The following is a 19,871-nucleotide window of genomic DNA, read 5'->3' as shown; positions in this document are numbered from 1 at the left end:
GTCAGTCAGCCAGACATCAGTAGTTGGAAAGGTACTGGAGGGAATTCTAAGGGACGGAAATCACCTGTATTTGGTTAGGCAGTTTCGGATTAGCAGAAGTCATCTTTGTTTTGTCTGTGGGAAGATGTGGTTGATGGATCTTCAGAGGTTTTTGAAGAGGTAAATAGAACTCTCAGAATGCAGGCTGGAGATCAGTGATATGGTGCAGTAGGAAAAGCTGTGAGCCTTGTCTTTTGTTACTTTAATAAAAAAATAACAAATGTTTACAAATCCACAGGGCCTGATCAGTACGTTCGGACATGGTGTTGATAGTGAAGAATGCTCACATACATTACAGTGAGTTCCTGATCATTTGGGGAAGAGGACCGCAGAGTGACAAATGGCTCTGTACAGATGTGAGAGAAATTTGTGAACCCTGTAGAATTTTCTCTATTACTGCATAAATATGATGTAAATATGATCAGGTATACATGTAAATCCTAAAACTAGATAAGGAGTAGCCAATTAAATAAATACCTCAAAAACATTATACTTTTTCATTTATTTATTGAAAAATGATCCAGTAGTCTGTGGTTCATTGAAGGTGATGCCAGTGTAAAAAATGTGGTGAAGAAATCCTCTGGCTTGAGCCCTTCATCAGTCAGGGCACTGAATACAGGAGTCAGGATGTATTGTTGCAGCTGTACAATATGTTGATGCGACTGTAGTTTGTTTTTTGCTCAGCAATGTGATTCTGCTGTAGAAAGTGCAGTAAAGACTCACAGGGAGTAACTGGGAAGAGTCTGGAAAGACTGAGTCTGCGTTCACGGAATGTAGAAAGCCGAGTGTAGAGTGTATAGAGGACTATAAACTCCTGAAGGGCATGACTATTTATGTGAATGGCTACCGTCTTTTGTACAACAAAGACCATCATAAAACTAGATGGAGTCGATTGGTGGTGAGATGAGAATGATTTAAAGGACATTTTGGGAGAATGTTTTTCGCACAAATGTGGTCTGTCCATGGAATGAGCTGTCAAAAGAAAGTGTAGTTATGAGACAGACTGCACCATCTTCATCTTGTACCTGGACCAGGCTGGAAAGTCAAGATGGGTTTATGCATCATCTGTACCTGGCACACACCAGATTATTTTATATTTATAATGTTGAAGATTTAACTGAACAGGTACATGGACAGGAAAGACTGAGGGTGATAGGAGTCTAATACAAGCTGATGTGCCCAGTTGAGATCATGCGCTTGGTCGGCGTGGATGTCGTGGTGATTCCAGTGCTCATCCACATGATCCGTAAATACCTGCTCACATAACATCCCCCAATGCAGTGTTCCAAATTGTAACGTTCCTCTGGGTAAAAGAGGAAAGTCTTCCTCAGAACACCCTTAAACCACACGTCCTCTCATTTAACCTCATCTTATACACTCATCTGCCTGGACTTAGAGAAAAAAAAGACTTCATCTCAACTGAATAATGTGTCATAAAGGGACGTGAGACTGGACCCAAATGCAGGACGCAGGCACTGAAGTACAAGGGGCAGGAAGGGTCAAGCTAAAGGATAGGACATGGTGTGGAGCCCATGGCGTGCAGAGATGGCATTGGCGTTCAGAGATGACCGTGGAGTTCAGTGAGTTCTTCCGGCTTGGCTACAGGCTAGAGTCTGGCTAGAGTCTGGCTAGAGTTCGGGGTCTCGAGAATTGGCTAGAGGCTGGGATCTCGAAACTTGGCTAGTGGCTGGGGTCCCGAGACTTGGCTAGAGGCTGGGGTCCCGAGAATTGGCTAGTGGCTGGGGTCCGGAGACTTGGCTAGAGGCTGGGGTCTCGAGAATTGGCTAGAGGCTGGGGTCCCGAGAATTGTCTAGAGCCTGGGGTCTCGAGACTTGGCGAGAGCCCGGGGTCTCGAGACTTGGCTAGAGGCCGGGGTCTCGAGACTTGGCGAGAGCTCGGGGTCTCGAGACTTTGCTAGAGCCCGGGGTCTCGAGACTTGTATAGATGTCGGGGTCTCGGGACTTGGCTAGAACCTGGGATCTCGAGGTTTGGCTAGAGGCTGGGGTCCCGAGACTTGGCTAGAGCTCGGGGTCTCGAGACTTGGCTAGAGGCTGGGGTCTCGAGAATTTGATAGATGTCGGTGTCTCGAGACTTGGCTAGAGCCTGGGATCTCGAGACTCGGCTAGAGGCTGTGGTCTCGAGACTTGGCTAGAGGCTGGGGTCTCGAGACTTGGCTAGAGCTGGGGTCTTGAGACTTGTCTAGAGCCTGGGTTCTCGAGACTTGGCAAGAGCTCGGGGTCTCGAGACTTTGCTAGGGGCTGGGATCTCGAGACTTGGCTAGGGGCTGGGGTTTCGAGACTTGGCTAGAGGCTGGGGTCTCGAGACTTTGCTAGAGCCCGGGGTCTCGAGACTTGGCTAGAGGCCGGGGTCTCGAGACTTGTAAAGATGTCGGGGTCTCGAGACTTGGCTACAGCCTGGGATCTCGAGACTTGACTAGAGGCTGTGGTCTCGAGACTTGGCTACAGCCTGGGGTCTCGAGAATGGGCTAGAGACTGGGGTCTCGAGTCTTGGCTAGAGGCTGTGGTCTCGCGACGGCTAGAGGCTGGGGTCTCGCGACTTGGCTAGAGGCCGGGGTCTCGAGACTTGTAAAGATGTCGGGGTCTCGAGACTTGGCTAGAGCCTGGGATCTCGAGACTTGGCTAGAGGCTGGGGTCTCGAGACGTGGCTAGAGGCTGGGGTCTCGAGACTTGGATAGAGGCTGGGGTTCCGAGACTTGTCTAGAGCCTGGCGTCTCAAGACTTGGCTAGTGCCCCGGGTCTCGAGACTTGTCTAGATGTCGGGGTCTCGAGACTTGGCTACAGACTGGGATCTCGAGACTTGACTAGAGGCTGTGGTCTCGAGACTTGGCTACAGCCTGGGGTCTCGAGAATGGGCTAGAGACTGGGGTCTCGAGTCTTGGCTAGAGGCTGTGGTCTCGCGACGGCTAGAGGCTGGGGTCTCGCGACTTGGCTAGAGGCTGGGGTCTCGAGACTTGGCTAGAGCCTGGGACCTCGAGACTTGGCTAGAGCCTGGGATCTCGAGACTTGGCCAGAGTCTGGGGTCTCGAGACGTGGCTAGAGGCTGGGGTCTCGAGACTTGGATAGAGGCTGGGGTTCCGAGACTTGTCTAGAGCCTGGCGTCTCAAGACTTGGCTAGTGCCCCGGGTCTCAAGACTTGTCTAGATGTCGGGGTCTCGAGTCTTGGCTACAGCCTGGGGTCTCGAGAATTGGCTAGAGACTGGGGTCTCGAGACTTGGCTAGAGGCTGGGGTCTCGAGACTTGGCTACAGCCTGGGATCTCGAGGCTTGACTAGAGGCTGAGGTCTCGAGACTTGGCGACAGCCTGAGGTCTCGAGACTTGGCGACAGCCTGGGGTCTCGAGCCTTGGCTAGAGCCTGGGGTCTCGAGACTTGGCTAGAGGCTGGGGTCCCGAGACTTGTCTAGAGCCTGGGGTTTCGAGACTTGGCTAGAGCCTGGGGTCTCGTGACTTGGCTGGAGGCTGGTGTCTCGAGACGTCTAGATGCTGGGGTCTCGAGTCTTGGCTAGAGGCTGGGGTCTAGAGCAGGAGTCTTGAGGCTTGCTTGTGGCTGAGGTCGAGGCTGGGGTCTTGAGGCTTGGCTGGAGGATGGATTTTTGAGGCTTGGCTTGCGGCAGGGGTCTAGAGACATGGCTTGAGGATGGGTTTCTGAGGCAGGAGTCAATGCTTGCTTGAGGCTGAGAGCTTGAGGCCTGGCTAGAGGCTGTGGTCTAGAAGCTTGGCTTGAGGGTTGGTTCTTGAGGCAGTAGTCGAGGCTTGCTTGAGGCTGAGGTCTGGAGGTTTGGCTAGCGGCAGGGATCTAAAGGCTTGGCTTGAGGATTGGTTCTTGGAAAGAACATTCTGTTCTTTGCAGACAGAATATTAAAATAAATGGTAAGTCTGTCGGTACTATGGAAGTTCCGAGAAATCAGGGTTCCGTGACAATTCTAATTCAAAACTGTTGTGCAAGGTGAAAATGTTGTTGAGCAGGCCTGTGCTGTATTGTCATTCAACAACAGAGGGATTGTGTTTAAGAGCCATGAGGCATTGTTACAGACATAAAACAACGGACAGACGCCACTTGGAGTACTGTGTTCAGTCCTGGTCACCTCACTACAGGAAGGAAGTGGATACTATAGAGTGCAGAGGAGATTTACAAGAATGTTGTTAGGATTGGAGGACGTACCTTACAAGAATAGTTCGGGTTTACTTGACTTTCCCTCCTTGGATCGACAGAGGATGGGAGAAGACTTGACAGAGGTGTATGAAATGATGAGGGACATTAACCGTGTGAATAGCCAGAGGCTTTTTTCCCAGGGCTGTAAAAGCTATCACGAGGGAATATAATCTTAGGGTGCTTGTAAATAGTTATCGAGGGGATGTTAGGGGAAAGAATGTCAGTCAGAGTGGTGGGTGCCTGCTATGCACTGCTGGCCGCAGTGGTGGTAGCGTGTGAAATAGGATTTTTATGATATTTTAGACAGGTTCGTGGAACATAGATAAATAGGAGACTGTGCGCTAGGGAATTCCTCGGCAGTTTTTTGAGTAGGTTACATGGTCGGCACAACATTGTGGGTCGCAAAGCTGTAAATTTCGATGTTGCATGTTCTGTGAGTCTTCACCGCTATTCCTGGCACCCTTGCATCTGGCAAGTCCGATGGCTGGTGAGTCAGTGTCCTGCTGAAATCTGCAGCATGTGCGAATGCAGCATGGCTCAATGGAAGAAGGCAGAGAGTGGTAGTGGAGGATTGCTTCTCTGAGAGGCGGCCTGTGACTAGTGGTGTGCCAGAGGTATCAGTGCTAAATCCATTGTTATTTGTCATTTATATCAATGATCTCCACGATAATGTGGTAAATTTGATCAGCAAATTTGCTAATGATGCAAATATTGCAGCTGCAGTGGTCAGTGAAGTTTTCAAAGCTTGCAGCGGGATTTAGACCAGCCGGAAAAATGGAGTGAAAATGGCAGATAGAGTTTAATACAGATAAGTGTGAGGTATCGCACTTTGGAAGGACAAACCAAGGTCGAACATACAAGGGAAATGGTAGGGCACTGAGGAGTGCACTCGAACAAAGAATCTGCGAATAGAGATACAAAATTCCCTAAGAGTGGCGTCACAGGTAGATAGGGTCTTAAAGTGAGCTTTTGCTACATTGGCCTTTATAAAGTATTGAGTATAAGAGATGGGATGTTATGGTGAGTTACATAAGCCACTAGTGAGGCTGAGTTTGGAGTATTGTGTGCAGTTTTGGTCACCGAAGTACAGGGAGGATATTAATAAGCTGAAAGAGTGCAGAGAAGGTTTACAAGGATGTTGCCGGGACATGAGAAACTCGGTTGCAGAGAAAGGTTGAGTAGGTAAGGACTTTGTTCACTGGATTGTAGAAGAATGAGGGGATACTTGATAGATATATATATAAAATTATGATGGGTATAGATATAGTGAATGCAAGCTGCTTTTTTCCACTAAGGCTAGGGGAGAAAAAAAACTAGAGAACATGGGCTCAGCGTGAAGGGAGAAAAGGATAAAGGGACATGGGCGGGCTTCTTCACACGGAGAGTGCAGGGAATGTGTAATGAGCTGCCAGATGAAGTAGTAAATGCGGGTTCACTTTTAACATTTAAGAAAAACCTGGACAAGTATATGGGTGAGCGGTCTATGGAGGGATCTCGTCCAAGTGCAGGTGAGTGGGACTAGGCAGAAAAATGTTTAAGCACAGCCAAGAAGTGAGAAAAGGCCAGTGTCTGTGCTGTAATATTCTATCGTTCTATGGTGCTGTGGCTCTATGGAAGACAAAAGAACACTACAAGAAATTCCATGAAAAAGGTTATTGAAAAGCAAGTAAATTGTTGAAGCGAAAGTGCAACAGTTCTCTGTGCAGTCTGAACGATCTGAGCACTGATGCATACAACTGCTCCCAAGTTGTCAAACGTCTCATGGTGACCTCCATCACTTGTCTCCGTCTTGCATGATCTCTCAGTCTTTTGAGGATCGCCTGCTCTTGGCGGATTTACAGCTGTGTCATATTATTTCCAGCAATTTATGTCCCAGAACTGATCCCTGTGACACATCACATTTTATAGCCCTCCAGTCTCAAAAACAAAGTATCAAGTTATTTCTTTTGCTGTTCTTTCATATAATTGGCAATTACGTGTGCTGTGGCTTATCTATATATAATCCTGACCAGGTGCATGTTAACAAGTTTCTATCCATCGTCATTGGAACAATGATACATCAGTTGCACATTTAAGATGAAAGCAGTTGTACGGAGTAGGCGCTAATCTTGCTGTTCAAGTTAGCGGTGAAACGGCAGGACAGTAGCATCTGGAAATTCCTCCTCCTGGATGGTTAGTTACGCCATCAAACTGAGCAGTAATGTGCACTAATATAGGTGCCTTTGAGCTAGATAATCGCAGTCATCTGACTGCAGGGAACTCCCATTTGATAGTTCTCGAACTGAATTCTACGCAGAGAGGAGGAATTTAAAATATGGGTGCCTTGGGAATGACCGGGACACGCTGCAACATTACCACTCTGGTCAGTTTCGAGGCTCCAGAGAAAACGTTGTCATCATGGTCGTGGTGCAGTTATGACTTCGTCAGTTTGGCCTGCAGTGTTATCATCATCTCTGTTCAGAGAAGCAACGAAAACATTACAGTGTCAGTGACGTGTTCTGAATGTGCAGACTATTCAGCACATTGAGGACAAGAGCTCGTGCCCGTTTTGACTTTGCAGCATTACACTCAACATGCCTGTTCGTGCCTGCAGTTTCAGTCCAGGAACTGGAAGTCCGAGTCAAAAGTCTGAGTGCGACTGGTGGAGATTTTCGGCAGATTCATCAATCTGTGTTTCAGAACCCTCCCCATCTGCACAAAAATCTTCTTTGGAATATTTACTACTATTGGAGCAATAATTACAATTATTGCAAAACCTTTAATAATAACGTGTCCTGTTTTCATTTTATACCAGAATGCGGGATATTTTAACAATTATACATACTATGCTATTCAGAGTATGCGAGATCAGAAACGGAGGCAACTGTCTAAGGCAGTATGTGATGTCGAATCGATTTTTTATATGTTCCCCGGTGTGTTCCATTATCTGCATCACTGAATGCAAGCTACACCTCTTTTCATTATTTAACTTCTTTATCCACTACTCCACTGAACGATGTGATTTTTTATTTTTATTTCTTTTGCAGATAGACCAAATAAACTAGATGTAAGGCACTCCTTCCCACCACTAGCCTGCAGGTTCCACCTGAACATGCTTTAGCCCCGGCTTACTGATGTATACTGTATGTGGTCAAAGAACTTGTAGCACAATCACAGATTGGCTCTTTTGCCTGCCTGCTGCCCGATTTCGATACACCTTATCTGCCCTATAGAGGATCTTGCAGTGAGAGGGGAGAGGTCCAGTTCTGGTGGTTCATGTGAGTATTCACGACAGAGGTAGAATGAGGAAAGAGGTTCTGCTAAGGGAATTTGAGCAACAAGGGACAAAATTAAAATGCAGAACAAAGTTGGTAATCTTTGCATTGTAACCAGAGCCACATGAAAATTGGCATAGGTTCAGGAAGATTAGAGAGTTAAATGCAAGTTCATGAAGATGATTACAGAATAAAGGGAGATCATGGTCACTTGGGGAAGCTGCCGCAGAGTGGCCAATGAATTACAATACAGATATGCACTTCTGAGGAGGCTGAAGAGAGCTGGATTATGCACATCCGTACTCACACCATCCAACCGATACGCTGTCGGGAGTAGATTCTTAACAAAACGAACTTCACGGATGGTGGAAGTTACAAGAATGAACGTGTTTGGTCTGACAGTTAATACGGGGAGATGACTGCAAGCTAACTGGGAGAGGTGCGCCAGTATTTGAACAAATTCAAGATTCCAACACTGTCCCAAGGACAGTCCTAAGTGCGGATGAAAAATAGAGCAGAGTTGGACATCACAACTCCAGCAACACAGTCACACCAAAATGATGGTAAAATTGAAAGTGCCAATCCGTTCTTCAAGAAAGAGGAGATGTAGAAGAAAGGATATTATAGGCCATTTCATCCGTCCTCAGTGGTTGTGAAGATGTCGGAGCAGATTTTTAATCATACTTGGAGGAATTCAATAAAAACAGGCCGAAGTAAAATTGGCTTCCTTAACGGAAAATCTTGCTGGACAAATCTGTTGGACTACTTTGAAGAGACAAAATAGACAAAGAAGAACCAGTAGATATTGTTTACTTGGAATTTCAGAAGGCTTTCCAAAGAAACACACAAAAACTATTGGAGGAACTCAGCAGATCAGGCAGAATCTATGAAATAATGTAAACCGTCGACATTTTGGGCCCAGGCTCTTCTTCAGGACTGGGAAGAAGGTGGGAAGACACCTCAATGAAAAGGAAGTCAGAGAATAAAAAAACGAGTTAGAAGCTGATGTGTGAAGCTGGGGGGGGACGGATGCAGGTCAAAGTCTGAAGAAGAAAAAAATCAGAGAGGGCAGAAGAGTAGACAAACGGAGGCAGCCAGGGGGATGCAGTAGGCAGGTGAGAAGCATTGAGTGGTAACAGAGGAAAGGGGAGGGGAATTTGTTCCATGAAAGATGAAACTGACATTCCTGTCATCAGATTGCAGGGTACCCAGATGGAAAGAGCATTCTATGATTGGCAGGGAACAAAGAATTTGACTAAAGTGAGTTTCTTTGGTTTGGCTGCCAGTGACCAGAGGTGTTCTACAGAGGTCTATGTTGAGACGGCTTCTTTTTACATTATATGTCAATGATTTGGATGATGGAATTGATGGCTTTGCGACCTAGTTTGCGGACTACACAAAGGGAGATGGAGGGGCAGGTAGGGCTGAGGAAGCAGAGTGGCTGCAGAAGTACTGAGACAGATATGCAGAATGGGCAAAGAACAGAAGATTAAATATGACATCAGGAAGTGTATTGTCATGCACTTCAGTAGATGAAAAATGAAAGCACAATTTTCGAAATGGAGAAAAAATTCAGAAATCAGAACTGGACATGGGATTCCTTGTGCAGGATTCTCTTAAGATTAAATTTCAGATTGACAATCATATAGAGTTGGTTAAGATGCACTTACATATGCACATGAATGCATGGGGATAGCAGGGAAATGGAAATTCTGTCGACAAAAACAATTATCTTAGCTGAGCCTTAAATTAGTAGCTCAATTACTTCAGCACAGCATTGTGGTCAGACGGGACTGTTGCCATGTCTTACTGTAGTGTATTCTGAGTCACCATCTCAACAATAAATTTAATGGGACCAACAGCAAATATCATTAGTTCCCAACATTCTGGACTCCGTAGGAGTGCGGGTGGGAGAATGTGTTTTTGAAAGGAACTGGGTGGAGCAAAAATGAAGATATTGAAGTCAAACGATACCATGTGCCAGTAATGTTCCAGTGGAATTGAAAATTTCAAAAGTCACTTCAATTTTCAGTACTGAAAAATAAAACAGTTAACTGCCAAATGCTTCATTTTACATCTGCTGCTGGCAAGATGCTGGAGTCTGCGATCAGCACAAAATAAAAAGTCATTTAGAAAAGAAAACGACATAATCAAATCAACATAGTTTGGTTGACACAACTACTGGAGTTATTCTAGGATGTGACCCATGGTGTTAATAGAGTGAATCTGTAACTGTAGTGTTTGAACCTTTAGAAGGTGCCACAGGAAGGCTGGTGCACATGACCAGAGGACACCTTAGTGGAGTCACCCGATTGATGACTGAATTTCATGTAAAAGACAACAATCAAACTGTCTCGCCACTTTAATATTGCTGAGAACTTGGATACCAAAATCTTTTTGGTCAACAACACTGTTAAGGATCCTACGCTTAACTGCGGTACAGCCTCCTTAAATATGCCCCCTCCAGAAGCAACACCTCACATTTATCTGAGTAAAACTCTTATTAGCCCATATCTGCAGCTGAAATGTAACTAAACTAGAGCCTTCTGTACTCTTTGTAGGTTATCTTCACTACATACAACTCCACCAATCTTGGTTTGATTGATAAATATATTAATCAGCGCATCTACATTTTCGGTTAGATTAGATTCAACTTTTTTGTCTTTGTGCCAAGTACGGACACAAAGCCAATGAAATGCAGTGAGCATCTAACCAGATACGCAAAGAATAGTGCTATTTACAAAATAGTTGTTAATAAAAAGTAAGTGACAGCACACAAATATAAAAGTACTGAGACAGGAGAGTATGGATGCAATAAGGTTTAGCGCTGTGATGTGAGGTTCAGCAGGGTCACAGCCACAGCAAAGAAGCTCTTCCTGATCCTGCTTGCGAGGGTGCAGAAGCCCCTGTAGCGCCTACCGGATGGGAGGAGAGCAAAATGTCCATGGTTAGGGTGAGATGCATCCTTGATAATGCTTTTCGCCCTACCCAGGCACCGTTTTTGGTAGATGTTCTCAATGGTGGGCAATTGGGTGCCGACAATCCGCTGGAGAGTTTTCACCACAAGCTGGAGAGCTTTGATCCGACAATACACATTTATATATATATCACAAACAACAGATGTCTCAGCAGTGATCACTTCAAAACATGACTAATTACAGACGTCCAGCTTGAACAAGTCCCTTCAGCCACTACACTCTGCCTTCCATGCACAAACCACGTCTGACTCTAAGCAGCCAATTAGCCACAGACACCTTGCATCGTAATCTTCTGGATTAGACTCCCATGTGGGACATTGTAAAACACCTGCATGAAATCTATGTAAACAACATGCTGTGCTCTACCCTCATCGGTATCTCCCAACCACATGTCAATAAACTCAATCAAGTTGGTAAGGCACGACCTGCCTTTGAATAAAACTAAACGGGTTATCCCTAATTTGGAAACCTTGGGTTTCCAAATGTTCCTATATCCTATCCTTCAGAATATTCTCCAGCAATTTCCTTACAACTGCTGTGAGTCTCACCGGTGTATAGTTCCTAGGATATTCCCCTGATCCTTTCTTAAACGGAAGTACATTAGCCATTTGCCTGTGACTGAGTAGGACACAAATAGACTGGTCAGGGGCCGAGCAATTTTGTCTCTAGCCTCCTTCAATAGCTTGGGGTAAAGCTCATCAGACCCGGGGGACATCCAACTTAATACTAATGAGCAGACCCTGCACTTCGTCGAAAATGACCTTTTTTTCATTATTAAGTGTAATCATGAACAATAGCCAGATCAGAAATGCTGATCAAGTCAAGTAGTTCCCAAAGAGAACTCTGAAAGGCTAATCAGATAGTTCACTGCTGCTCAGCGATAGAATACAATAATATCATATGCACAATTAAGAAACATTAACAAATTGTAGAAATACTGGAGTCCATTATTGGAGTCCATTATTGGAGTCCACATATTGATTTTCGAAAGAATCCCGGATACGTCCATCGAATATTGCCCAATTTAAATCCTTTAAACTAAGATGGTACCAGTTCATATAAGGGAAATTGGAACGATCACACCACCCACCATTGCAAAAATCCTATTATTTTTACTCATTTCCTTGATCTGAATACATATCTGTTACTCAATATCACGGTAGCTATTTGGAATCTGCAGTACAATCCCACCAATATGATTGCACCCTTTCTATTCCCGAGTTCTCCGAAAATCGACTCAGCGTCTGACCCCTCCTTTATGTCTACCCGGTGTGTAGCTGTGATATTTTTTCTAATTATCATTCCAAAAATCCCACCTCTTTTACCTCCTTCCTAACTTTTCTAAAACTTCAAAACCTGGTACGTTATACATCCATTCTGCACATCTCTCTACCAAATTTCTGAAATTGACAGAACATTGTAGTTCCATGATCTAAGTTCCTCATAGTTACCCATGACAACTCTAACATTAGAATAAACTCACTTCAAACTCTCAGACTAATCATACCTGTTCATTTGATTTTCCCTATCAATCCCTTCCCTGACATCGACCCTTCTCTCCAGTCCTTCACATGCCGATCTGGTGCACCATTCCGTTTCCGCGTGTATCAGTTTAAAATCACCGTCCCCCTGCACCCAGCACCGCCAAGTTGCGTTCGCAAATTTTCTGCCTAGGATATTAGTTCCTCTCTAGTTCAGCTGCAACCCGTCCCTGTTGTACAGGCCTTCCATTCCCCAGAACACCCTGCCAGCTTGCACCTTCTCCTCAGCCACTCATTTAACTGCGCCATCATCGCGTTCCTTCCCGCACTAGCCCGTGGCACTGGGAGTAAACTGCAGATTACTACCATGGAGGTCTTTCTTTTCTGACACTTTCCGAAATCTTTATCCTCAGTCTGGCATCTCTTCTCATTTTTTGACAATGTAATTGGTGCCTATTTGCCTCGTGACCTTTGGCTGTACATCCTTCCCCTTGACAATATCCTGAGCTTTAGCTATACACCCTATACCCTCTCACCCGGGAGGTAACACCCCATCCTGGTGTCTCTTTTGCGACAACAGTATCTGCTTTCTGTCCCCACGAACTACTGAGTCTCTAATCACAAACACAGTGCCTGACGTTTCCCTTCCGTTGGTGCCTCAGAGTCGGCCACAGTGTCACCGCTGCTTCTGTGCTCTGATGGATCATCAACCCCACCCAAAGAGGTAAACTTGTTACTGAGGAGAATGGCCACAGGGGAACCATCAGGATGTTTTAGTCTCGTTTTAATCTTAAAGAATTTCGTAGAATCGGGTACGGACAAAAGTCACCGATAGAGTCAGTGGAATCGGCCAGACTGTCTGAGGAAGTTGCTTAAAAACTGTGATGCTCTGACATTAATGTACTCAGACAGAAAGTCACCGACTTTGTGTTGGGTGGTGGGAATGAAAGGTTACACCATTGGTTTCCTTCCATCGATCAAAGGCAAACTGGATGGTACATTGATTGGCCACTAGATATTGTCCTTTGTGTACATGGGTGACAACAGGAGGAATGAGGTGATGGGAGACCGGGAAATTTCCGTGGTCAGGAACAGGGCCATCTCCACGACTGTTATGTCCTTCTGAGACGGAGCCCGAGTTCACGGTTAGAATGCAAATCTTGCTCTTGAATGAGGAGCAACAAGTGTCAGTACCAGATTCCAGGAGCATCACTCGCCGATCCCGGGACCAGTGCAGTTGCTCCACTGCAGTTGGGTAGCAATGTTTTACTGCAAACGCGATTACACACGTAGAGTGCGGTTCTGCCAGTGTGTCCTGTCCTGGGGCTGAGGTGGAACTTGACTCATCCCTAATTCCTGATCAGTCCACTAGGGAACAGCACTTTGGTCGTGGAGGGTCTTGGGTGATCATGTTACATTGGCACCAGGTGCTTACATCCCGCACGCAACATGTACAAATGACCAGAACTCGTTGCTTTGCTGATCTCATGGTCCCATTACCCACGGTCATCAAACTCGCAGCTTCTGCCTATTCATCATTCACAAGGTCACACTTCAGCTCCCGTGCAACCAACATCTTATAAAACGTGATGGACAGGGGCTGAATTACCCTCTGAAATATTGACAGTTCGTTGCCGTTCAGATATGAATTAATATTGTCATGGTATTCGTCTTGCGTGACTTCATTTTCTTGGAGGATAGGAAGGTACAGAGTAATGCAAAAGTTTGGGCAACCCTGGTCAAAATATCTGTCACTGTCAATAGTCAAGTGAGTAGAATATAAAGGTTGTCAACCATAAGAATGATACTGGGGGCAATCTCCCACTACCTAAAAGTGCTCCTCACAGCATGCGCCTCAAATAACTTCTGACAACTAAGTCCAATTCCGGTCCTTCTTGTGTGGCTTCGCCTCTAGGCTCGGCAGAACTGTTTCTACTGACGGGACAAGGGGCGAAGGCGGGTCCTGGCGCCTTAAAACCAGTGCTTCGGGTAGATGGAGCTCGTCAGCCTGGGAAGGCTGTCCATCTGAGAGAGAGAAAACTCTGATTCGAAACCTCCATCGCCTTGAGACCATACCCTCTCATGGGAAAAGCTTCGGGAATAAACACTGAGGACAAACCCGGAGCAGGAGTCTCTAAGGCAGTCTGATGTTGTCTTCGAGCTTGTTCTGGAACGCCTACGACGACACTGGTACCAAGCTGTATCGGCCCTTGCCCTTCCCTTGGACAACATTAGTGTCGTGGAGAGGGGATACTAGCTGCATCGGCAGCTGCCTGTCATCCATACAACCTTGCCCAGTCTGCGCCTTGGAGAGGGCGCAGATCCATGGTCCAGCGAGACTAACGGATGCTACGCAGTAGATAAACTGATCTCCAAAAGTCATAAAGTCTCCATGGTTTCTCTATTTGTGAATCAACCGCCTCTTCCTCTGTCTCTTCAGTTCTCTTTCCCAGCCCCCAACAAATTCGATTTGAAACCCTCCCCGATAGCGTTAGCAATCCGCCGAGCCAGAATATTGGTCTCCCTGGGATTCAAGTGCAACTCTTATTTTTGTACAGGTCACACCTAGCCCAAAAGCTGTCCCTATGAACCAAAAATATGAATCCCTGCCCCCTGCTCCAATCCCTCAGCCACGCATTTATCCTTCACCTCACTCTATTCCAATACTCACCGTCACGTGGCACAGGCAGCAATACAGAAATTATTATGTTTGTGTTCCTGTTTCTCAACTTCCGTCCTAACTCCCTGTAGTATGCTTTCAAGGATATCGCCCCTTTTTCTACCTATGTCGTTTGTACCAATGTGTACCACAACCTCTGGCTGTTCCCCTTCCCACTTCAGGGTATGGTGGACACGATCAGAAACATCCCTGACCCTAGCACTTGGTAGGCAAACTACCATACATGCTTCTGTGATGAGTTCATATAATCGCCTGTCAGACACCCGAACTATGCAGTCCTCTGTCACTGTTGCAATTTTCTTCCTTTCCCTACACTTCTGAGCAACAGGGTCATACTCTGTGCCAAAGGCGCGGCCACTGTTGCTTCCCTCAGGTAGGCGTCCCCCCAACAGTACACAAACAGGAGTAATTATTATTAAGGAGTACAGACATAGGGGTAGTCTCTAGCATTGACTTTTGTTCTGCCCTCTCGTGACTGCTACCCACTTATCTGTCTCCCGAAGCCCCAGTGCGGCTACCTGCCTATAGGTCCTTTCTATCACCTCGTCACTCTCCCTGACCAGACGAAGGTCACCGAGATGCATCTCCAACGTCGTTCCTAAGTAGCTGCAGCTCGACGCACCAGGCATTATTGTGGCCATTGCGGAGGCTGGGAATCTCCCGGAATTCCCACATCTGACAATGAGCACAGAACACCGGCCTCACACACATCCTTCCTGTCTGTATTCTACACAGGCAACCTATCTGGCCTCGACCCATTATCTCCAAAGCCCCGTTGAGCCAATGCCTTCATAAACTTTCGTCCGCTGCCTAACGCCCGCTCTGTAAAACTGTCTCTTTTTAAACTCTTCTTGCTGTTCGTCCTGGCTGACGTCCACGCGCTTGCTCAGTTGTGCCCCATGAAACCGCAGAAGAAATCAGCTCAGGGTGATGAGAAATAAATATTTTGTGTGTTTAACAATGTGTTTAACATGTGTGATGTCTTGGATGTTGAATTTGGGCAGGGTCTTGGAGGATCATACAGAAGCAAGAAACGCATCACACTGTTAATCAGGAAAGTGAAAAGTGACCAGGAAGTGTGCTCATTGAGGAGCTCAAAGAGAATCCGAAGGGAATACTTTGCATTCACTGCCGTTCTCTAAGGAAAATGACACGGAGGACATTGTGATCAGAAATGGGGTATGCTGATATGCTCCGTCGTATTGATACTAAAGAGGAGGTGCTGTAAAGAGAAGGTCTCTCAAACCAGTTAGATGGGTGAATTCTTTAGGGGATTTAGTCCATTGTGGGGTACAGAACATATGAAGTTATATATGATGCTTAATCTGCCGGCTCAATACTGTAAGGACACAGGTCATAACATCTGCCGCATACTGCAAGGGGAAGGGGAGTGACTGTCTCTGGCATAAACATGCCCTGCATATATGACTGCTCATGAAAAGTCGTCAGTTGAATACAGGGGCAGACTACTTTACAATATCGAGGCCTTCACTATCAGGATACAGAACAATAAAACTCTCATCACTACACAGTGAGTACACGGACCTGTACACAACCAGCACTGTACTCCACCGTTAAACACTTGTATCAACCCAACACTTCCGAGACATGTACAACCCTGGTAATGGACTGCAATTCATGGACATTATCTATCTTTCCCTCCCAATGGGCATCTTTCAGGATGTAACAGATACTTGATAAAGGAGAACCTTGAATGATGTGTGCGTTTCAATTTCCAAATGTTTTTGAATGTTCTCGGTAGAAAGAGAAACTGTATTGTAGGCCGGTTATGATGAAAAATCAACAAATTAGTATGTGACTGTAATTTCCCCAATATTGTCCAAGTTTCTCTTTGTGTGGATACACACAGGAACTGAATTTGTTAGCATCCTTGAAAGATTTACCAGCATTTACAGCCTATGTTATGTAAGTTTCTGTGGATTTAGTATGTTATCTAAAACTTTAATAAAATAATTAAAAATCTACTTTATGTAGATCTGTAGTGGAGACCAGCCTGCCTGGTCTGGTTTGGAAACACCAGTGACCTTGAATGGTGTAGCACATGAATAGTTGTGGATGCAGCCAGTTCATCAAAGGTAAAGCCGCCACCCCACCTGCCCACCCTTCACCCCCCCCCCCCACATCACTGAGCACTTCTACAAGGAATGTTGTCACAGGAAAGCAGTATCCGTATTCAAGGACTAAATCGTTCAGGTCACATAGCACCAGTTTTGGAAATGGCTATTACCCGTCAACGATCAGGCTTTCACAGCAGAATGTGTAATTTCACTCACCACTGCAATGAACTCACGTTCAGGGACTCCACGATTTCTATTATTGATAGTTACGTCGTATTTATTATCATTATATTTTTTTGTTTATTTACAGTATATGTGCCTTTGTAGTCTTTTGTACTTGGTGTTTGTCCAGTTGATGTGTGCATTTTTTTCAATGATCACATTGTGTTTCTTTTTATTTACTGTGTATGCCTTCATGAAAATGTATATGGTGACATTCACAATTTGAGTTTAAATTGATTTTCAGCATTGAACGTCACAAAAAATGTCTTGTGAGGATAGGTGAAATAAAATAGGGCTTTTCTCTTTGGGATGGGGGGAGCAAGATGAGAGGTGACCTGAAGGAGCTCTCCGAAATGATAGGAGCCCTCAATCGAGTAGGCATCCAAATAATTTTTCCCAAGATGGATGTCGTGAAAACAAAGAGCCATAATTTTAAGGTAATTGGAGAAAATTGTAAGTGGTTGCTTTCTAAGGGAAAATTTTAAACACTGGGGATGGCAGTAAAGGCAGATGTACTAGGGACACTTAAGAGACCTTGCATTGGGGCATGACACTTGCAACTGAGAAATCTCACTGGGAGACCATTTTGACAACAGTCATCTCCAAAGAAGGACAAAATCTTGGGGGAATTTGCTAAACTAAGGGCAAGCCATTGAGAACTATGTTAGGCCGGACCGGAGGAGAGAAAAGACAGGGAGAAGCTGCAACGCACACCTGACCCGTGAAAGTTTAATTGAAGCTGAGTATTCGAAATTGAAAAGGTTTTCGTCAGTGGGAAAGACAAGAATCCAATTCTAAGAATATTGAATTATCAGCCATGTTGCAAATGCAGTCGAAATGGTAAAGGAACAATAAGAAAAGTTTAGGAAGTGGAAATCAGATAAAACCCTTGATGGATATTCAGCAATATGCAAGTTAAACAGAGAATCAGCAGTGCTGAATGAAGGTGGGGGTGGTGACATGACTTTGCTGACAAAGACTGCGGAGAATAACAAATCATATTGCACATGCATTATAACCACAAATTGTACCACGGAGAAAGCAGGAAATGTAGACAACTCAGTGGTGTGGGCGTGAGTATATGCCTGGAGCAAGAGAAAACAGTCAAATAACCAAATGATAACAGAGTCAAGGGATATGGGGAGAAGGCAGGAACGGGATAATGATTGTGGATGATTAGCCAAGGTCACATTGAATGGCGGTGCTGGCTCGAAGGGCCGAATGGTCTACTCCTGCACTTATTGTCTATTGACTAATTCACATCAGTATTCATCAAACAGGTAGTGAAGGAGGAAAAAAAGATCAGGAGGGATATGCTGATATTCCTGAGAAAAACGATAACCAGTTGGTGGGAGAGTCAGGACTCTAAAAGAACAAGAAGGTGTAAAAATCACCAGGACTGTACCGGATCATTTCATGTTATTGGGGGTGTGATGCAAGATTGCAGATTGCTGGGACCTTCACAGAGATCTCTGTAGTCTATTTTTAATTACACGTGTTGCTATAGTGGACCGAATGGGCGAATTTATTCGCTCACTTAACAAAGGTTATAGTGACAAGCTAGGAAGCTACATAGTTGAAACCAACTTTGGTGCAGTTTTTGACAGTGAGAATGAATCATAATTGCTTCATCAGAACACAGACCGGGCAGTGAAATGGCAGATGAAGTGTTGTAATCTGGGAAATCAAATCTCAGTGGTTTTCTTCACTATAATCTCATTATTGTAGTCGATGGAATGGCAGTTATGCCACTGACATGCTCTGCCTTCGCATGTGAGAGATGCCAAAGTGCTGAGGGAATAAATGGGAAAATGGACACTGCACAGAACGTCCCTTGTTCGCCGGAAGATTTCCCGGTCCGGGCTATTTGCACACTAGATTGTACGATATTCCAAATGAACTCTTCAATCCGTTTGTTCCATTCAAATATTTTCTTGTATTTCCAGTTTTCATTTGAAGCAGGATAACAGCCTCGCCTTTGGGGAATCGAACCCCTCTCTCCTGCGTGACAGGCAGGGATATTGTGTAGGCCTCCGTTATTCTCAATAGACCATGGGTATGCGCCTTGGAAAGTTTCTAGGGCGCAAGCCTGAGCTGGGTTTTTTTAATGTAAGACAGGCAGATGCCCATGCTGCAAGTCTCCCCTCTCCAAGCCACCGATGTTGTCCAAGGAAAGGGCATCAGTGCGGGGATAGTAACAGCTGAACTACGAGGAATAAACAAGTGCAATGAATCCGTCGCATGGATTTCAGTGTACATTGGGGCTCATAAAGTCATTTCGATGTAGCTTGTTGAGTGTAGAGCTGGCAATTTTTACCCAGTCATTGTGTGACTGGAGGAGTCTCAGGATTCTTCAGCGATTCGGTCATTTACACTGTTCAAGGACTGGCCAAAAGGTAGGGATCCCATTAAAGCCTAACTGCGTGTTGTTTGAACGTATTTTTATCATCAGGATTTGTTTCCCATTTACTTATACGTGAAGCAGAATACCATTTGTAGCTCTTTTAATCTCTCGGGACGATTCTTTCTTTAGTCGGATCCCAGGATCCGTATTTTTCCAGTCTGCCGGAACGCCGCGACATCCCTGGTCGGAGCAGGAAATGCAACAGAATGAGGAATGATCGTTTTGAAAACAGCTCTGATACTGATAAATGAGTTACAGAATCTTAGAGCACAAGAGCCCATTCAGTAACCGAATTCCATTAACAACGTTGGGCAATGGTGTTATGGTAGTGTGCATAGCTGCTTCCCAAGCAGTTGACCCGGGTTCCCGGATATTGCAGGTTGTACACGTTTCAACAAAAAAAAACTCTTACAGATCATTATGCACACTGAACTCCTGGAGCCAAGTAGTGAATTCACTCTAATTCCTGGTCAACTTGCTGTGAATGTGAGGGATTTTATTAATTATCATTCACTCTAATTGATCAGATGGTGGTCCGTCATGTAGGATGAAATCAACTGGACAT

Source organism: Hypanus sabinus, chromosome 31 (genome assembly GCF_030144855.1).
Source record: "Hypanus sabinus isolate sHypSab1 chromosome 31, sHypSab1.hap1, whole genome shotgun sequence".
NCBI classification, from domain to species: Eukaryota; Metazoa; Chordata; class Chondrichthyes; order Myliobatiformes; family Dasyatidae; genus Hypanus; species Hypanus sabinus.
This window is presented reverse-complemented; position numbering follows the sequence as displayed.